Below are 19,508 nucleotides of genomic sequence, written 5' to 3'. Positions count from 1 at the left end.
AGATGGTGTGGTGGGTTTGGGTGTGACATGGTCATTAAGTCAGTTAATTGGTTAAATAAAATATATTTAAAATTAATTAAGTCAAATAAATCAGGGCCTTTAATTTAATGTATCAGTGATGATTGTCTTTGTGTGTTCGGTTTTTTGCTTATGTTAAATAAGGAAAACCTCCTGAAAGAAAACAAAAAATAAAAAGGGGAATTATTTGCATATACCTCCATTAACATTTTAAACTATTAAAATCAAGGTTAATAATAATGCTTGTGATATAAGGCTAAGTAGGAGAGAAAACATCAGGACACAAAACTGTGCATTCCTTATAATAACTTTAAAATGCACAGAAAAGAAGACAAAGAAATTTACCACTATGTTAACGGTCATTGTGTATGCCAGGGGTATTCTACATTTCTTTTTCTAAAATTTCTGCAAGGGAATTCATATTATTATTATAATGTTAAAAAGTATTTAAAACTTCATATACACAAAGGAAAATAATATTTTAGGAAATTTTCATATTTTGCCTGAGCTCCTCATTTCCCCATAAACCAATAACTAATAGCTAAAGTACTGATTTAACTGAACTAATAAATTCATCAACAAAAGTATTAACATTTTTATTGTGAATGAATATAAATATCTATAATCAGCAATATTGTAGTCCATATATCCACATGTGTATATATATGTGTGTTTTTCACATATGAACATTTATACTTGTAATATATTTGGTAAAGCCTTTAATCAATGTGTCCTCAGAATGGCTTAAAAGTTTAAGAATTATTCTGGTAATATTAAAATTAATGCTAACTAACCTCTTGCTATTTGGGTAAATATTAAAATATAGTAAATTTCTGAGATGACCACTAAAATAGATGGCAAGTGTTATTTACTAGAAAAGATGTGCCCCAGATGATTTCTGACAAGATATAATCAATGAATTGATAAACTATAAGTAACTTCTAATTGTGGCTCTCTTGCTAGCTGAGGGCCCAGCTGCCCAGAAAGTATTTCTGGACCATTCCACAGGTACTTACAGGTAAGGGACTGTACATTTACATGAGAACCTATATCTGTTTCCTCACCATTGGTGGTTAGAAAAACAACTCTTTTTGAATAAGTATCACATCCCAGACACTACTCTAGGTATCTTACACATATTAGGCAGTGTGGTATCCTAGAAAGAGTCCAAGCTTTGGTGTTATCACACCAAGTTAGAATTCCAGCCTTTTTGCATCCATCTGAACTTGAGAAACAAACTTAACCTCCCTGAGCTTGAATTTCCTTACCTCCAAAATGTAGACAACACAGATATAGAGACAGACAACATATATACATATATACACTTTTAGGGCTAAAGAGATAAGATAAAGCATCTAGTCTCTAATATGAGAGATAATAAATAATAGCAATTATTACTTAATCATCAAGTCAGTACAGTCCTCTATATCTGGAGTTGTGAAAACATAGCAAAATAACAAGATTATTGGCAAAATCAAGTTCTACTGGAATCTTTAAAATTAGTAAGCTGCATTTAGTTGCAGTGTGGGTAAAGTTTTGTCTGCGATTCCCCTAAACGAAGGAAGCAATCACTGCTTATAAATCTAAGAGGTCAAGATAGAGTTGCTTTGTCAACACACAGGTGGAGTCTTGTCATGCACACCTGACAGAGATGCACGGCGATACATTCAGACACAATGCATTTTTATTCAGCAACTCTAAATATCAAAATGAGGACAAAAATTCCCTTTCTGCCCTGTTCAGGAATGAACTAGGTTTTCCTGATATTGTTATATGGCAGGACTTCACCTCATAATTGTGGTAAAGGAAAAAACTAATGCCACATCATGAAGTAACGCCCTGGTTTCCTGCGGCTGTGGCCTTTCTCAACCCTTGGGCCCCTGAACAACACCCAGTCAATTCATGAAGTTCAAGTGTGGAGGGGCCTTCGTCTCTGGACTCTGTACCCTCGTGGAAATGGAGCACAGCTTCTTTCCTCAACATCAGGAACAATCAGTACAACCTTTTTTTTTTGTTTTGTTTTTGTTAAAAAATGCTTTTTGCTAGGGAGATAATTTCGATGTTCACAATGCTGGGTGTGCCCCAGGACCAAAATAATTAAATAAATATGCTGGTTAAGATGCAAATTCTTAAATATCTCCTAGAATTCTTCCTGAATAGAAATGTTCTAGCTTCTTTGTTGCACATTGATACATAGCCATATCTGTCATACATCTCTTAATGTCTACTTTTAAAACAAATCAAACAGCTCACTCTCAAATGGTTAAGTTTATGTTATATGAATTTCACCCCAATAAAAATCAAAATATTTCAATATATAAACCTAATTCCCAAGCTTTTTTTTTCACTTATTTTTCCCATATGTGTTTTCCTGAGTCCAGTAGTCATGATTTGATAAAGTGGCATTTTTAATATACTAATCAAAATTGGAGGTTATAAAACTTGTTTAAAATTTTACAATAGCAAATTGTTAAACAGATTCAGCTTGTGACATTTTTACTTAAATTTCTTGGTGATTACAGTTGATGAGAAACATTAATAAATCCAATAACATTTTTCTACACGGCCATTTTGAAATGTCAGCCATTGCTAATCGATAGACTTCTTTTCTGACTGGTCACAATGGCTCACAAAATGGTCACAATGACTAACTTTGAGATCCCTTCACAGGTCATACCCCTAAAAAGCTTAATCCAAAGAGTTTGTAGCATTGTGTGTTCACGCTTCTTCACCAGGGAAGGAGCCAATTATATCGATGGCAACAGCCACATTTGTTTTTAAATTCAAATGATTAAAATGTGAGCCTCTTTTAGATTAACATTCCCAAATTAAATTACACTTAACTGCAGTGACATCTGTCATTCAAACAGATGTCAACTCATGAACCTGACAAAGCACAAGTTATTTATGCAAATTTGTTGTGTGACAGATGTTTATCAGTCCCAGCTCTGAGTAGTCACCTTAGACTATAAGATACTTAGGGATTTTTTGTTGAACTCTAAAATTTCACAAAAGAATATAAAAATAAAAATAACAAACCTATTAAAGTTTTAATGAAAGCAGTCTCAGCAAAATAGTATCGATTTATTCTAGTTTGAAGTTTTACATTGGTATAAAATTTCCCACTGACAAATGGGCTAAACCGTCTTCTTAGAAGTTTTACTTGGAAGGCTTCTCTCAAAGAAGTGAAAATTATTACAAAGCATAAATCACCTACAACAAAAATAATCCTTTCTGTTCATATTATCTACTTTTACTTATAATTTATGAGAAAGAGATTAGGAGAGACGCAAGAAAGAATTAATATATTCATATTTAGCACTTGGAGAGATTAAGTCTGTTTCAGAATTTCTTTAAAAAGTACACACTTTTTTTTTTTAAATACAATAGCAATGGCTAGATATGGTGGATGGTTTCTCAAGGAGTAATTAAAGGCAAATTAAAAGCTTCTTTGATCTCTGTTCGACTGTCTGGGGAGGGAACTGCATCCCAGACTGTGTGCTGACCGGATGTGCCCCAGCCCCGGGTAATGAGGCGCAGCAGGAGCGGCCAGGGCTGATGCGCCCCAGCATTGTCCCCGCGGTGGCTTAGGGGCTAGTGGGCTAGGAGTGGCAGATGGTTTCATTTGTTTTACATTTTCACCCTTCACCAGCATTTAGGTGAATCCTGGCCAGAGATGAGAGGAAAGTACTGTTACTGCACCTGTTGCTTTTACTTCAAAAAGAACCAACTCCAGTTGGAGGAGAATAAGGAAAAATCTGTTAAATGTGGCTTTAGGCAGTTAGTAAAATGTTATAAGTAGGCCGGCTACTTGACTACTTTCTATATGACAACACCAATCCTATTAGTCTTCGTATTTTCTGCTTTTCTTTAAAAGTAAACTCATGAAGCTTTAAAAAGCATACCTCATATTTACAGGAAATAGTCTCAAAAAGTATACAGTATATTTATAAATATGTAAGGTCCTTTACATATTTCATGAATCATGTGATCAACTGCAAAAAGCTAAATATCAAAAAGAATCACAATAGTAATACCAGAGGGGCTTAGATTCTTATTTTTTCCATCCCAAACTAAGTTGTCTTAAAGTTCTATTTTAAAATAACATAGTGCATAAATAATCTTATACATACCTGCTCTACTATACCTTTTGCTAAACCATAACTCAAGACCTAAGTTTTAAATCAAGCAAATAAGGCATCTGCACATTCTTATGAATTCTCCATCAGCAAATATTTGCCATAAAAATCACAACATATGCAAAGTCAGAAATAGAAATTTTTTATATATTGTTGAGATTTTTATAACTTTTTGATACCCTTGGGCAAATGGTCACATCTGCTCTCTCACACGACAATCACCCAGTCAGTAGTGCTTGAGGTGACCCCCTGAAAACGCTGAAGACAATCACTGCTCATTAAAAAATTACACATGTCCAATATCACTGCAACTCAATGCATTTCAAGAATGATTTAAAACCCCTTTCAATGCTTGCAGGTTCAACTCAATACCACAAATTTAAAACTCATTATCTGTACCTATACTGCCCACACATGCGATGTGTTCTGATTTCAGCAAAGCACCTGAAGAAATCTCTTGGAACATCTGCATGAACAAGAGAGGGATATCTGGGCAAAAGGGCTGGTTTGCATTTAGCTGAAAAACTGAATCTGTATGGTAATATAAGTGCTGGTGACCAGGTGGAATAGCTCCCTAGCCATGTGCCGCAGCAGTCTTGTTGGGGCCTAGTCTACAATTTCCCAGTTAGCACGTGACACCTAGAAGGCTTGATCGTCATCTTCATGGAGGACCTGAAACTGAAGGAATAACTAATCCGCGGGACAGCAGAGAAAATCCCTAGTCCGAATGATGGGCTGAAGCCAACAGGACAAAAATCAAAAAGGATAAATATCAACTCCTGTTTCTAAATTGGAAAGACTCGAATGAACAGCACTTCTTGTAAAAATGAAGTTTAGGTGATTTCATATTTAGTAGCAGTCAAAAATGGGGGATGCTTCCTAAAGAAAAACAGTTTACTTTTAGAATTATGGAATCCAGAAGAAGGAAAGCAATAGCCCATAATACTTGTGCTGGCCTGCCAGTGGCAGCCCGGACAGCTCTGGGTGCAGGTTCCGCGAGGCATCCCTGACAGACTGGGGCATGTACAGACCACTGGAGAGGGAGGGGTCTAGAGGTTACATCATATGAAAAGTTAAGGACAAAGGGAGGACATGGGAGAAAGGCTCCCTCTTTCTCTCTCAAACACACACAGACACACAAGGAAGGATGACAGTGCAAACTGTGTGCCCCACAACTGCACACATGTGTGCAGCGGGAGAATCCTAAAGATGACCCCCCGTGAGTCATGCCCCGTATCATCCCCTTCCCTCGAGTGTGCACAGAGGGGCGGGGCTTGTTTCTAACCAACAGAACAGTGGTGACAGGTGCCGCGCCCACGGGCGGGTTACATCGCGCGGCGCTCTCACGATGAGGTTACAGTGAGCAAGCAGGCAGAGAAGGATGCCCTGCTGACTTGGAAGCAATGGCTGCTAAGGCGGGAAATGCCCCTGGAGAGGGCCCCGTGGCAGGGAACTGTGATGGCCTCGAGAAGCTGGGGAGCTCAGCCACACAACTGCAAGGGCCTGCATTCGGCCGGATGGCTTGTGAGGTTGCAAGAAGGCCCCAGGCCTCAGACGATGCCCAGCCCTGGCCGACACCTTGACTGCAGCCTGCGAGACCCAGAGGAGAGGACATGGCCAAGCCACACCTGGACTCCCTGACCCTTAGAAACTGAGAGATTATTTTAAGCCGCCACATTTGTGGAAATTTATTATATAGCAAGAGAAAAGGAATGCAGTGTGCAAGCAGAGGTCGGGTGATCTTCATGTGAAGTTTTGCAGCCTGAGCGATTTGTTGTGCTGGTAGAAGACTGGTCTAGAATCTGGCTACTAGATTATGAACTTGGTCTTTCCAACTTTATGATACTATAGCAAAAATGGGGGGATGTTACATGGTAGACAAATGACACTAATATTCTCTATACAAATTCATAAGAAGGCACTTAAGACAAAAACATAAATCATTTTAAGTCAATTGATATTGGAATGTTTTGTTAAATATTAGGCAACAATTAGCTTATTTTAGTTGTAAACCTAGAGAACTTCAAATAAGTAGAATGTTTTAAATATAATTAAACAAAGGCCACTCCAGGAGTGCGCAGAGTATTACGCAGCTCCCAGCTGTCTTGTGCGGCCACCTCTGGAGCTGCCTTGCCCCGCCTTCGTTCAGGCCTCCGCAGCTGCGCAGCAGCGTTCTCCCCCTCGCTGCCCTCCCTGCCTCGTTAACGGAGAGCGCTGGCTTGCACTGAGGCCAATACACTCGGCACATGTTGCCAGTGTGTTTTAACTAATGGCAAATCCAGTGATGCCTTTACCTGGCTTAAAATTCTCCAATGGTTTCTGACTGTCTCCTGAATACAGAAAAAGCAGCTGAGCCTGACACGCAAAGCCCTTCATCCCCTGGCCTCCACCTCAGCATTGTCTCTCGTCAGGCCTATCCCCACCCTGCTCCACACACATTCACAGTGAGCCACTTACACTTCCCCCAAATGTGACATCGCTTCTTGCGTTCTCCCTCCTTAGCCTTGACACTTGCTTGGAAAGCTTTTCCCTCCCCCGTTTTTTTCCTGGCTAATTCCCTCAAGTTCAACGATGCTCAACTAGTGTGGCATGAACCTTCAGGGACATCCCAGGCCTGTTTGGCTCACTGAAGACTACACTTCTGCAGGGGCAGACATCGGCCAGATACACCACTGTGCTACCAAGAGTGAACACCGCTTTCTGTACATTCAGCAGCAAAAAGTCTGCTGTGACATCAAGCCAGGCACTCTAAAAGGTCACTTATTTACTGGAATATGAAAAAGCTTCCACATTAAAAAAAATGTAATTGAGTCATGCACCTTAGTGTCACAAGTACCAAAGGTACAAGGTGACTTGGAGGTGGCACAGGAGGAGTGATTTCTACTACTGACAGGTTTATTTGTGGTCCTGCTGAATCTTGGGCTGCATTGCTGGAATTTTCTTTACAGACTGTTTCCTATTTTTCAGAAGTTCTCTTCCTTAACCTCGAAGTCAGTTGGTAAATTCATCATGAGAAAATAGTGAGTAAGGCGTTAGCAATGATACTTGTGCAGGTAATGGCAATAAAGTGATGTCAAACCAAATCCTAAAAAAATCCAAATTCATCATGAGAAATAGCTTTCCATGAACAGGAGAACGATCCATTCCATAGTGTATTGTATGCAGTGAAAACCACAGGAGAGTATAAATGTCACTTTATGATAAATAGTACACATCTTGCACCAAAACATCAAAATTATTTTAGGTGATGGATGGTAACAAAATCAACACAACTGAAACACTGGGATGAAATCCAGGTGTGTGGGTAGGCTCAGGGCACCTGTACTAATTCTCACTTTTTCTTCCAGGTGCTCCCAAACCGTATTTTAAAATCTACTGCAGATTTTCGGTCTATATGAACAGCACGCTAACCGGTTCAGAGTGTCCTAGATCCAATCATCCCCATTTTAAAAACTAAAGACTTCTGTCCGTTTGCAGATTTTCATTTTCATTCTTCACATTTTCTTTTTCAAAATTAACCAAGAGTGAATCTTGGTTCGCTTGGTTATTGCTGAAACAAGTTTTTATAACACTTCAATGCAGTTCACTAGCAGTAAAAAAATAATTAAAAATATCTAAGTCCTCTTCATGCTTCTCCCCATGTCAATTAAGCATTTTTAATGACGCTCCTCCTCTTCCTACCCTCTGCTACCTCACAGCCTAGTGGGTGCTCTTCCCTGCCATCCTCCTACCTGGAATACAGCCAGAACAAAAACATGGCAAGAGGGTGGGCAGGGACATGCTCTGCTTATTTCTAGTTCATTTTGGCTTAGACTGGGTGACATTATTTTATGTCACCTTTCACTATCAACTTTAGTTATGTGCTCACTTGTTCTACTTTTAAAATGTTTCATAGTTATATTTCATTTTAATTTCCAAAACTATACATACGTTGTTTAAAGACTCAAAGAGTTCTATAAGTTACTATAAAAAAGCAGCAGTTCCTTAACCACATCCCCACGGCTCGCTCTGCAAACACCACTTTGGGCTCTTGTAGAAAATCCTGTTTTGCTACTTTCTAATTTTTCAGTTTTAGGCTTATTTTATCGTAGGCTTATAATTCCTCACTATGCAAAATGGGTTCTCTTTTATATATACACACAACCTAAGTCTCCATGTCTCACACACACACATATTCACACACATACACCGCATTCGCACACACTCTGTGTTCTGTCTTCTTCCTCCATTATTAAAACTATGTCATCACCCATGTTTATATTTTCAGGACGATGTGCGTGCTATCCACAGTCCAACGACATGGTTTGTCAACCATGACAACTTTCTCAGAATTACCACCCCCCCGCAGTTAATAACTGTCTCTTGCTGTTGTTGTTTACCTGGTTTTCTATAGGTTTCAAATAATTAACCTCCAAATTCTCACCCTGTTGCGTAAATCTGGAAAATGGGGTAAGGCCTAGGGAGCAGAAAGCAAGCCCAGCCTGGGAAGCAAAACAGCTAGATCTTGCTGAATATCTGGAACATAGTTCAATGCATTTGAAGAAACCTCAGGAAAATCAATCCCAGCATTGTGAGACTCCTCCTCTGAGGAGGTGCTGCTAGGCCTTGAAATACAAAGGCTTTTCTCCCAGAATTCTCTTCTCCATGCAACCCTCAGGGTGGCTAGGTTCCTGATGTTACGGCTCAGGAAACAGTGGCGTACAGTTTGCAAACATAAAACAAACAGCGAGCCAGGCTTCACCTGGGTCAGTGGATCCCAGGTCTCCTTTTCCCTGATACTCCCCGATTCTGATGGGGCACTGCCTCCGCTAGTTCTCATAAAAGAACATGAGGTATATTATTATTTTCTTTTTTGAGATGCTGCAGTTCTGAAAATGGCTTTATTCTACTCTCACATTTCATTGATATTTTGGTGTGGTATACCTTATTCTACTTTTGAACATACACTTTTAAAAACCGAGCTAAAAAGCAAGCATCCTGTGCAAGTGTGAGTGCTTCATTAAATCCTTCTCCTCTCTCTTTCTTGGCAAGGCTATAAATGATAGTGTGCTGAAGATTTTCTTTTACCCTTTAGGTTTTATCATTTTTTAAATATGTTTTCCTGAGTCTGGCAGTGACTCAACTAAATGGTCACATCAGAATCTTCAGAAATCTTATCTGCATTTTTCTCTCCCTCCCATTCCTCACTGATCACCACTGGCCAAACAAATTAACTCTCCCTTGGCTACCATAACTGTAAATATATATCTCCTTTTAAGGCAGTCTTTATTTCTTTTCATCAAATGATTCACTCTTCTTCGTCGGATTCAACTCAGACAATGTGGTAAAAAGAAGGCAATATAAAAGTTTTTAAGAAAATATAATAACTCATCTATATTCCATGAGCTACGTTTCAGAAATTTCTGAAAATTTGTAAGGAACTTTAGACGTAGCTTATTTCTCTATCTATAAAGTATAAACATGTCTAGTCAATGTACATTCCTGGGAGTAATGCTCAAACTACCTAGAATAAACATCAAGTCATCTAGAAAAACTGATTTATAAGTTAGTTACAAACCATTTACCCTATTTATTAAAACAAATCACTTAAGGATGATGATGGTGATGAGGAAAAGAAGGAAGGTCGTAACATTACTGGGGCACGGATTATGTGCCGACCCCCTGCTCAGAAGGACGCAACGCTCACTCAAGCCCCCAGACAACCTCACGGTCCTCCTGCGGCAGGTGAGGAAGCTGAGGCCTGGCGCGCTCCAGGAACACGCAAAGGCCGCACGGCCAAGGAGCAGGGAGGCTGCAATCTGGACCCAGTGAGACACCAGAGCAGGCACTGCAACCACATATATTTTTAAATACTCTAATTATATCTTTACTCTTGCAGACTGGCTTTGTATCTAGTTGACTTTAATCTGTTTCATTTTTTCATTTCATTTTTCCATTTCTATGAAGTCTATGGGTTCACTTTTAGACATACATACGAAATATCAGTTTTACATCACAGAAACATGAGTACATTAAACGTTCATGGAGAGTAGTTCTTCAGGTAAAAATTTCTCACCAAATAATAAACACAACAGTGACCAGTCTTGCCCTTTGGAGCATAAACTCCACCCTATACTCGGTGACTGGTAAATGCTCAATACCCAGGAGGTGCTCAAAAATACCTGTTGAGTGAAAAAAGAAAAAAAAAAAAAGACCATGAAAGTAGAATTAGGCACATCGAGCATGAAGCCAAATGTACTCCATCAGCATTTTAAGTCCTTTCCGTATGTGTTAACAAGAAACCCTGCTGGAATGTAACAAAGAGCGCACGATGCAAAATCTGCTCCGCGCCACAGGAACACGCCCGACCTGGTGGGAGGCCCTCAATCCTGCATGTGCGTGTGCCTAGCTATATGGGACTATACCATGTCTTTCTCAAATCAGACCTCGCGTTCCCAACTAAATGCTTGCTGCATTCAATACTCCCTGGAATGTGCAGATAGAAGAATACAAGGTGCATATTTGTGTTTTTATTGAATTAAATGAAATACTCCTTCCACTTCTTTTGGGTGGTACTAAAGGCATTGAAAACAATATACCAAAAAAGACAGACAAGGAGAGAGTAGCTGATTCAGTGTTCCTGAATCCTTTTAAATTAGGTTTACTTCATTTAAGTCACTGATCTTTATTCATGATATACAGTTATCAAAAAAGAAAAAAAGAGAAAAAAAGATGGGTAAGTATTCTTACTTGATTTTTATCTTATTTATGAGGGAGAAATCCTCTTTCTGGCATATCGCTCTTTCTGGCATATCAGAAAATACATTCAGGTTCATGACTGTCTTCCCCTCAAGTAAACGTTAACCTTCATTTGTGATTAAAAATTTCAAATTAATAGTAAAAGAAAAAAGCTTTTATGTTTAACAATTAATTTTAATCCATGAAATCATGGGGAAATTATTCAAACATGCTAGTCAATTTGATTATCTTTCTTTGTGTATTAAAAGTAACTAGAAAATATCAGGAAGAACTCTTCAAAACCCCACATCCATTTTAAAACCTGTTTTTCCCCTTTAACATGGTTTGCACAGCAAAAGTAATCTTTCACAGGTATGACATAAAGTCTGTGAATTATGAGACATTGTTGTCATTACTTTTGTGAATTACAACTTTTGGTCATATAGGTTTGTTATCAATTATAAGGGCAATTCATGTAATATACAGATATACAATAGTGTGCCACAATCTAATGCAATTCATTTTTATCCGTGAGGTATTATTACACAGCTCACAAAAGGCCAAGCTTTAAGTTCATCCTGAAGGTTATCCACGACGTGAAAAGTTTTTTTTTTTTGAACAGCCTCTACATTCTTATCTAAGTATTTCTGCTTTTTCCTCCTTAGTCTAAATTTGTCAGATATATCTGAAAACCAAACATTAGTAGGCTTTTGTGATCCAATATTGTCTATGTGCTGGTGCATTGATGTGTGTAACTTCACTTTTTTATAGGTTTCTTTTTTAAATTTTATTTATTTTTAGAAAGAGGGGAGGGGAAGAAGAAAGAGAGGGAGAGAAACATCAATGTGTGGTTGCCTCTCATGAGCCCCCTACTGGGGACCTGGCATGTGCCCTGACTGGGAATTGAACTGGTGACCCTTTGGTTTGCAGGCTGGTGCTCAGTTCACTGAGTCATACCAGCCAGGGTGATGTGTATAACTTTATATGAACATAAAATAGTTCTAATTTTAAATAGAAAAGACATACAATTATCTTCCTGCACAAATTCCCTGTGTTTATTTTTAAAGAAAACAGGAGGAAGTATTTTCTTCACATTGTAAATATTTCCTTGTACTACATAAAAAAATTCAACTATATTAAAAATTACAATAGAAGGTTCTGTATCACACAAAGAGAAAATGATATGTCAAATGTATACATTTGTTTATTTTCTTATAAGGTTTTTAAAAATGACACGGTTTTGAACAAATTACTTCCATTTAAGAGCACAGGTCCAAAGGCAGGTGACCTGGATTCAAACCCCGACTCTGCCCCTTTCTTCCGTCTGTGGCCCTTCCATGCAAAGTGACTGAGACCCCTGGGCCCCATTCTCTTCTCTTGTCCAATGGAAGTGAGAATGAGGCTTCAGGACAACGAGTTGCTGTGCGGGTTGAAAGGGCCTGGGGCACAGCCTGGCGCACGTTAGGTCCTCAGTACATGCTAGTGAGTTATGGTGTTGGTTATTATTTTATGCCCCTGAGTTTTAAATGTATTCTTTCAGAAGAGTTGGCTAAGATAATGTCAATGACTGTTTATTTGGCCAACCTCTTGCAGAAGTGCTATATGCAAACAGACTATATATGCACACATTAAAAAATAAAAGTGCAATTATTGGAAAATCTCATTACGAAAGGCACAGTGCTAAGGCAACAGGTGATGCCTTTATGTTATGGCACCCCTGACACATCACTATATTCAATTCATCTCAATACACAAACGCTTTCCTGGTCAAAATGCATTTATATTAAGTAGACTTCCCACTTGCGAAAGCCTAAAAATTTTAAAAGAGAAACTGAATGTTCGAATGGTATTTATTAGCCATTCTTTGTCCTTGCTCTGGTCTCTTTTCCCTTTGTGCTTTCTCTTTAAAGGCCAAGCCTTTAAACATGAGCCTGAACACACTAAATTGGAGTGTGTAACTTCCAATTTTCAACAGACGACAAAAAGCAAGTTTTCTCGCTGCTGAGTAACTGACTGCAGGCACCCAGAGGAACGCCACAAAACACCGCACACCATCATGCACGTGGTCCCCCACCCTCGTCCTTCCGTGGGGTTTAAATGTCAAGCCTCCTGGAAAAACTGCATTTCTCTCCTTCCTCTGGGTATCTCCCCACCTCTGCTCTTTCCATCTCCCTCACAAGCCACCGTGTGGCTCCTGCAGTGGGTCACCAAGCCCCAGAGGGATCTCCTGGGAACAGCTATCCCAGTATCTCTAGCTCCAGGAAAACCACAAGAGTTTGGGTTTTCACTGACAGAGCTGGCCCAGAAATGAGGCGGCACAGCGCTGGGAGAGATGTGCAAAGAAGGAAGAAGAGAGAGGCTAAAAAGAGAGCAACCAAAATAGGCATTCACAGACTTAGAAGGACTGCGACCGTCACCCATCAGCACATCTCCACCAGCTGGGTCAACACGGACCGCAGAGAGGGGCCGACTCCACAAGGGTTCTGAGCGCCCGTTCCTCTGCTTGCACACCCCGCTGGGCACACCCTCTCTAATCAACAGTTAAGTTACGAAACACACTTGTCCCAGGTATTTTTTCATGTCTTTTCTCATTTAAATCCTATGGATCATATCTTTCCCTAATTTTGAAGGTACATTATTTTCCAAGAAAAAGGACAAACTTTTAAATGGCATCAACAGTTACAAATTCAGTGGACCTAATCATGCTCGCAGATCTGTTCCAAGTCTCAGCTTCACAGCATCAGGAGACAGTCTATCTGGAAATAAGTCTACATTCCCTCACTAATCTGTTGCAAATGCTTTCTGAGCCATTAAATACTCACTAAGAAGAAGGGGAAATGTTAAGCGTACACACACATACACACACACACACATTATAGAGGAATAGAAAATATATAGTAAATATATATAGTATGTATTATATAAGGAGTGCTATTTGAAATGATGAGTTATGTTACGGATTCACTAAGTCAATCATTTATTCAATGAGCATTAATTGAGAAGATCCTAGGTACCAGGGTATTATTTTAGAGCTAGAAATACAAAGAGATGGAAGTCGCGTGCCCACACATGACTCAGAGAGGGCAAGTGAAACGGTCACTTAACATTATCACAGAGGACAACAGCAGAAGTGTACACAACAAACTGGGAGGAGTCCGGAGGGATTCAGGAGGATGGTGACACCCAAGCTGGATCTGAAGGGACCCGAGAACTTTGCCACATGGGTACGAGAAATGAAAATATACCAGCGAGATGGAGGGGCACACGCAAAGTATGAATCATGAAATATGAGGGGGCTCTGGGGGAAAGTTCAGTATTTCTTAGCTGGGGAAGCTAGAGATAGGGGTCCGTCTTTGAAGGGCCCTCTGCATATCTGGCTAAGGTGTTGGGACTTTGTGCCATCATCAGCGGGAAGCCACTAAGCAGCAGTTCATGCGGGTGAAGGGTGATGAACTGGCTTCCGAAGCTCTCACAGTAACGGAAGACAGGAGCTGAAGGAGGGCAAGGAGTGCAGACGGGGAGGTGGCTGCAGGAGAATGAGAATCCAGAGCAGGAAGAAATGCAAGTCCGGACCTAGGCATTCTCTGCGGAAATGGAGAACAGGAAAATCACTGGGAGGGAAAGCCAGGATTATTCCTTGGTGTCTCCTTGGGGCTGCTGGGCGGTTGAAGGAACCCTCCCCTCGGCGGGCGGTGCCTTTCTTGAAACGAGATATACATATAAAAGGGGATGAGTTTTAGGAAAGAACACGAGCTTATTCTGGACTTGCTACGCAGGCATCTAAGGGACACTGATGTGGGAGGACACATTAACCTGATGCACAGAAGAAAGCCGACGTTACACAGACCCAACAGTCGTTAGTATGTAAGTGGTGGTCAAAACCAAAGAAAAGGCGAGTCAGTCACTCAGAGGGAAAATATGAGGAAAAAGGCGAATAACTAAAAGCCATAATTTGGCTGTATCTTAATATTCCTGTCGGAAACTCTCAAACACCATATGTAGAAACACTCTACTGAAAAGCCTGTCAACATACAAGTAGAACCGAGCGTTAAACACTAAACAAAAATATTTTAATTTACATTTCCCTCCTCTAGATTAAAAAGAAAGTATAGAAGAAATTTCGTAGTGACATATTTCACCCAGAAAACTATAAAATCCACACTTACATTTTTCTTAATATTTGTGTTCATGAAAACTACATGGTAAATAAATCGCAGCATTCATAATTTATAATTATCTAAAAACTTTCATATAGTAAATTTATATTTTGTAGTAGCTAATATTCTGAACTCAAAAGCAAGAGAAGTAATCACCATTCAGAACCAATAATTTAAAATTTACATAGGTGTAGCACTAATTTTTAGACTGTCAGTTATAAATTAAAGAATGAGAAAGGGCAGGGCATGATGTAGAAGTCTCACTGTACTTCATTAATTATAAGGTTTCTGGCTCTATGCTTAGAAAGTGCTTGAGTTCTGAATACATAGTGCCATAAAATTTGCACTTTGGAACATATGTATACTTAAATGAATGAATTTTCTATCTTTCAGCCAAAATAAATGCATAAACATTTTATGAATAGAACTTTTGGTAAATGGTAAAATGCACAAATCAATATTTAGTCTTAGACTAGATACCCTTGTCAGTTCTATCTCCATATACTAAAGACATTGACTTTAATTTATGAATATATGTTAAGGTATCTGTTTTATACTGATGATTTCAAAAAGCTAGACAGAACAATAAATATTTCATTTTATATATATGCAATAAAATAACTGTTAGTAATATACAGTAATATTTACAGTCTTATATCACAGTAGTCCAAAATAGTGGCTGAAAATTTAAAGAATATGTGATTTTTTTCCCTAAGACGATAACCTTGTGGCCTACACTTGAATAACAAGTTTGCATGTTAAATAATATGATAGGATATCCAGCAGATACCAGGCTTATCCTTTTGTTATAAGCAATAAAGGTAAACTCTCACATCACCTCACATTTCAAAAGAAGATGAAAGTCTGCCAAAGTTCAATGAGTTTGAGAAGGTGAGGTGGTCTGAGTGCTGCTTACGACCGCACAGAAGCTTTTGAATCGGGCAAGAACTCATTATAAGTCTCAGGCTAGTTAACTATGTAACCATATAAAAGTGACTTCTCTGAGCTTGTTCCCTCTTCAGTACAGCTGGAAAAATATTGGTATCCGCTTCAAAGAAATGTTATAAGAGTTAAGTGTAAAGTGCTTGGATATTATATTGTAAGTTGCCCATGTTACTTTCCACTTCTCTTTCTCTATTTTTTCTTTTATCCATAGTATTTCCATCTTTTTTTAAAAACAAATTAAGTTTAAGTTTTAAAACAAAATACAAGTGGTCCATCTGGATTCATACAGCACTGCTTCACTTGCTGTCCGCAGTGGAAGCTGTCACCCGGGCTGGTCATCCTCTGTCCCGTGGTGCCTTTCTGGCAATGTCAGCGACTCCTGGCCCCTTACCACCCATATAGGGTCCGTTTCTGTCCTGGCTCTACTGAATGAGGCAGGACACTGCAGTATGACCCTCAGAAAAATCCAGTGGCTCCCTTAAATGGATCCACGCAGGTTTGTGAATGAAACCCTTCCAAAATTTTAACCTGCAGTTAGGGGGAGGTTGTTTTAAAATGCAACAGCTTCGCCCTCCCACAGAACGCCATCCTTTACCACGATGAGAACGGCATGAAGGTAATTAAAGTCACCTAGAAGGTCTACCGTAAAAAAGCAGATTATGATTTATCTAAATTTGTTCTATGTGTGTCAGTTTTTAGTGAGATTTATTCTATTACTGTAATTATGACCTATTCATATTAATAATGAAAATAAGTGCACATTATTTACAAATATTGATGATATATCTACAGAAACATTTGAATTACAATATTAAAGATAAAGTACACATATGAAAGAAACCCACAGGTTTAGAGTAATATTCTTGTGACTCTGAAATTATAAATAATCTAGAAACAATCTTAATGCCAGTCATTTCACTTGAAAGAAAATACAATTATTGCTGTTAATACAGATTTTACATACAGCATATTGTAAAACCTGAAGCAATTTCATTGAAAAGGAAAGTACATTACCATGGATACTATAAAATATAAAAAATGAAATGTTTTAATATTTTCTACATTAAAAACAGTATTTATCTGCAAAAACATAGCTAATAGAGCTTTGATATGTAATTTAAAATGTGGTTAAGGGAAAAAATTTGATGAACCTTAAGATAAAACACTAAGTAAAAGCAAGCATATATGTTGACCAAGGCACAGTGTGGGTTTACTTTGTAGAGCCGATCAATAGATATTAGCTTTAAAAAAAGAGATATAGAATGGAGCTACAGCATATTTTTTAAATGACAGTGAGAAGGTTTAAATTGTCTCAATCAAGACTCAATTTTTTCTTCCCAGTTTTTCCAGCTGTTCTCTTCCAGTGAAGACTCTTCATTTCAAATAAATTTAATTAGTTCCAATTGATCATAGCCAACACTTACACAGTTTTTCCCATGGTTCTTTATTTTTGTAAGGCAAATACTCATAAAGAGCCAGGTTCAGAGCTTGTGTCATAAAACAACAGGCATACCTCATTCAGTTCTCACCCAAAAGAAAAATTTCAAAAGTGGCAATTTAATTTACACTTCATATTCTAATTGCTATCTTGGTCAGTTGAGCTAATTAAAAAATTAAGTTACAGATTACTGCAAAAATAAAATTAATACAACAATGTATCTTAGCCTAACTACAGTGTCTAAATAAGAATCCATTCAAAATACAGGCAAATATCTGTCGTGATATAATTTCTATTTATTTTATGAGGAGATATTACTAGAGCGATTCCTTTTAAATAACTAAAAAAAAAAAAAAAATCAGATTTTTCAAAGTGAAAGGCTAACCTGATCAGTTTTCCCTTTTGCATTTGTGCTCTACAATGTTGGTTATCCCAAACAAGATTATCATGCTTGGAACAGGTTTCTCTCAATGCATCTATCCTATTTTTCATAATACAATTTATACAGGATTCTAGTCAATAAAAAGAAATATGGTTTTCTTCTAAACCTTCATAAAAATCTATACCACGTCTTAATCAAGTCACATAATCAAAAGGTAACCTGAACGATCTACAGACTGCAGCACGCTAGTTGCTTTGACAACATGTTAAGGAAGCCTTTTTTAAGTTATTTAAATTCTTTGAATATTGAACATCCTTGCTTCTATTATCCATGGCATGAAATGAATAAATCAACTGATATAAGCCATTCGTTGCATATGCTTTACTGAACTTCATACCAATACAGTTTATATAGCATTAATTGACTCTCCAAAACTAGATTTTTATTTTTAAGCTTCTTGATTATTTTAACAATCAGATAAAAATATAGTCAAGTGCTGTGATGAATGCAGTCTTACGAATCATTGTACTACTGAGTTATTGCACTATTGCAAAGATAGCTTCTCTTTCCCCATGAATTAAATCACTACTTTTTACAGACAGAAGGCCTTTAAAATTTATAGGGAATTAAAATATAACAGAAACATCTATAACAGCATTTTAAAAAGTAATGAAAATGAAATAAAATGAAAACTAGTTTAAAAAACTTGCAAATGAAATAATTTCTTTCAGTAGCTACTAGAACAAATTCCATAATTGTGATGTGCAAATGACTTTCAGAAAAGTTGAAAGTTTCTGAAAGTTCATATTTAAAGTAGATGATTTAAAAAAAAATCAATGAACTGATGACATGAAAAAGAACGGAAAACTAACAAGAATGACTATCATCTCATTTTTACCGAAAACCACATGCTCCCCAACTTAGTCAACTCCTTATTTGCATCAGCGACACAAACTGGGGTTTTTAAATTAATACAAGCTTTGTCAATTTCAAGGGTGGCCATCAGGCTCCCTGAACCTGTTCCCCGTGAAACCATTTTGCAGGCATTCAGGTGCTGGCGGGGAAGAACCTGCCACTCGGAGCTTTAACAAGAAAACAAACAAACAATAAAACTTTCTTTTGTTTTTTTCTCCCTTTAATCAAGTTTTAGTGAAAACTTTACTGCTATTTTCTGACATGCTTCTTTTCAAATTATTCATTACTATTAAGTTAATATTTGCTGCTTTATGAAAAGTATAGACATATATCATCAGATTTTACATTTTAACCATCCACACCAAAAACGGAAGTTTATCATTCTTAATACCAATAAAAATATCTATACCAGGTTGTTTTTTATCCTCTGTGCATTGAGAGAAAAGGAGCTAAGTGCATTTGGAGATCCAGTAATTGGAACTGCTTAAATCTATAAGAAGATAGGCTGAAAACATGTGCTATATGGCTTTTCTAAATTTTACTTTATGCCTGGTTATATGATAAATAATGCAGATAAGAATGTTCAATATCCAAGCAATGTAAATACCTTTTAAAAGTAGCATTTATTTCTATAGCGTAGGTAAAAAGAGTATCTGTAAGTTTCCTTATTTGGCCTATATTGCTACTACAACTGTAATAGTTTCAGTTCTCCCTATAATTGCAAAACCTTTCATAACATAATAGGTGTATTCCCCTACATGTTCCAAGGCTTTAGAAATAATCCTAGCCTCTGAATT

At 37.9% G+C, this 19,508-nt stretch overlaps 1 protein-coding gene across 2 annotated transcripts in view; it reads right to left on the bottom strand.

The window, feature by feature from the left end:
* The window catches only part of WDR7 (WD repeat domain 7), a 287,900-nt gene that overhangs the window by 142,906 nt on the left and 125,486 nt on the right, over positions 1 to 19,508 (bottom strand). The window lies entirely within an intron of this gene.

This window comes from Pteronotus mesoamericanus, unplaced genomic scaffold (genome assembly GCF_021234165.1).
Source record: "Pteronotus mesoamericanus isolate MK-2021 breed Mesoamerican mustached bat unplaced genomic scaffold, CSHL_Meso_final contig_74, whole genome shotgun sequence".
Lineage (NCBI taxonomy): Eukaryota > Metazoa > Chordata > Mammalia > Chiroptera > Mormoopidae > Pteronotus > Pteronotus mesoamericanus.
This window is presented reverse-complemented; position numbering and strand designations above follow the sequence as displayed.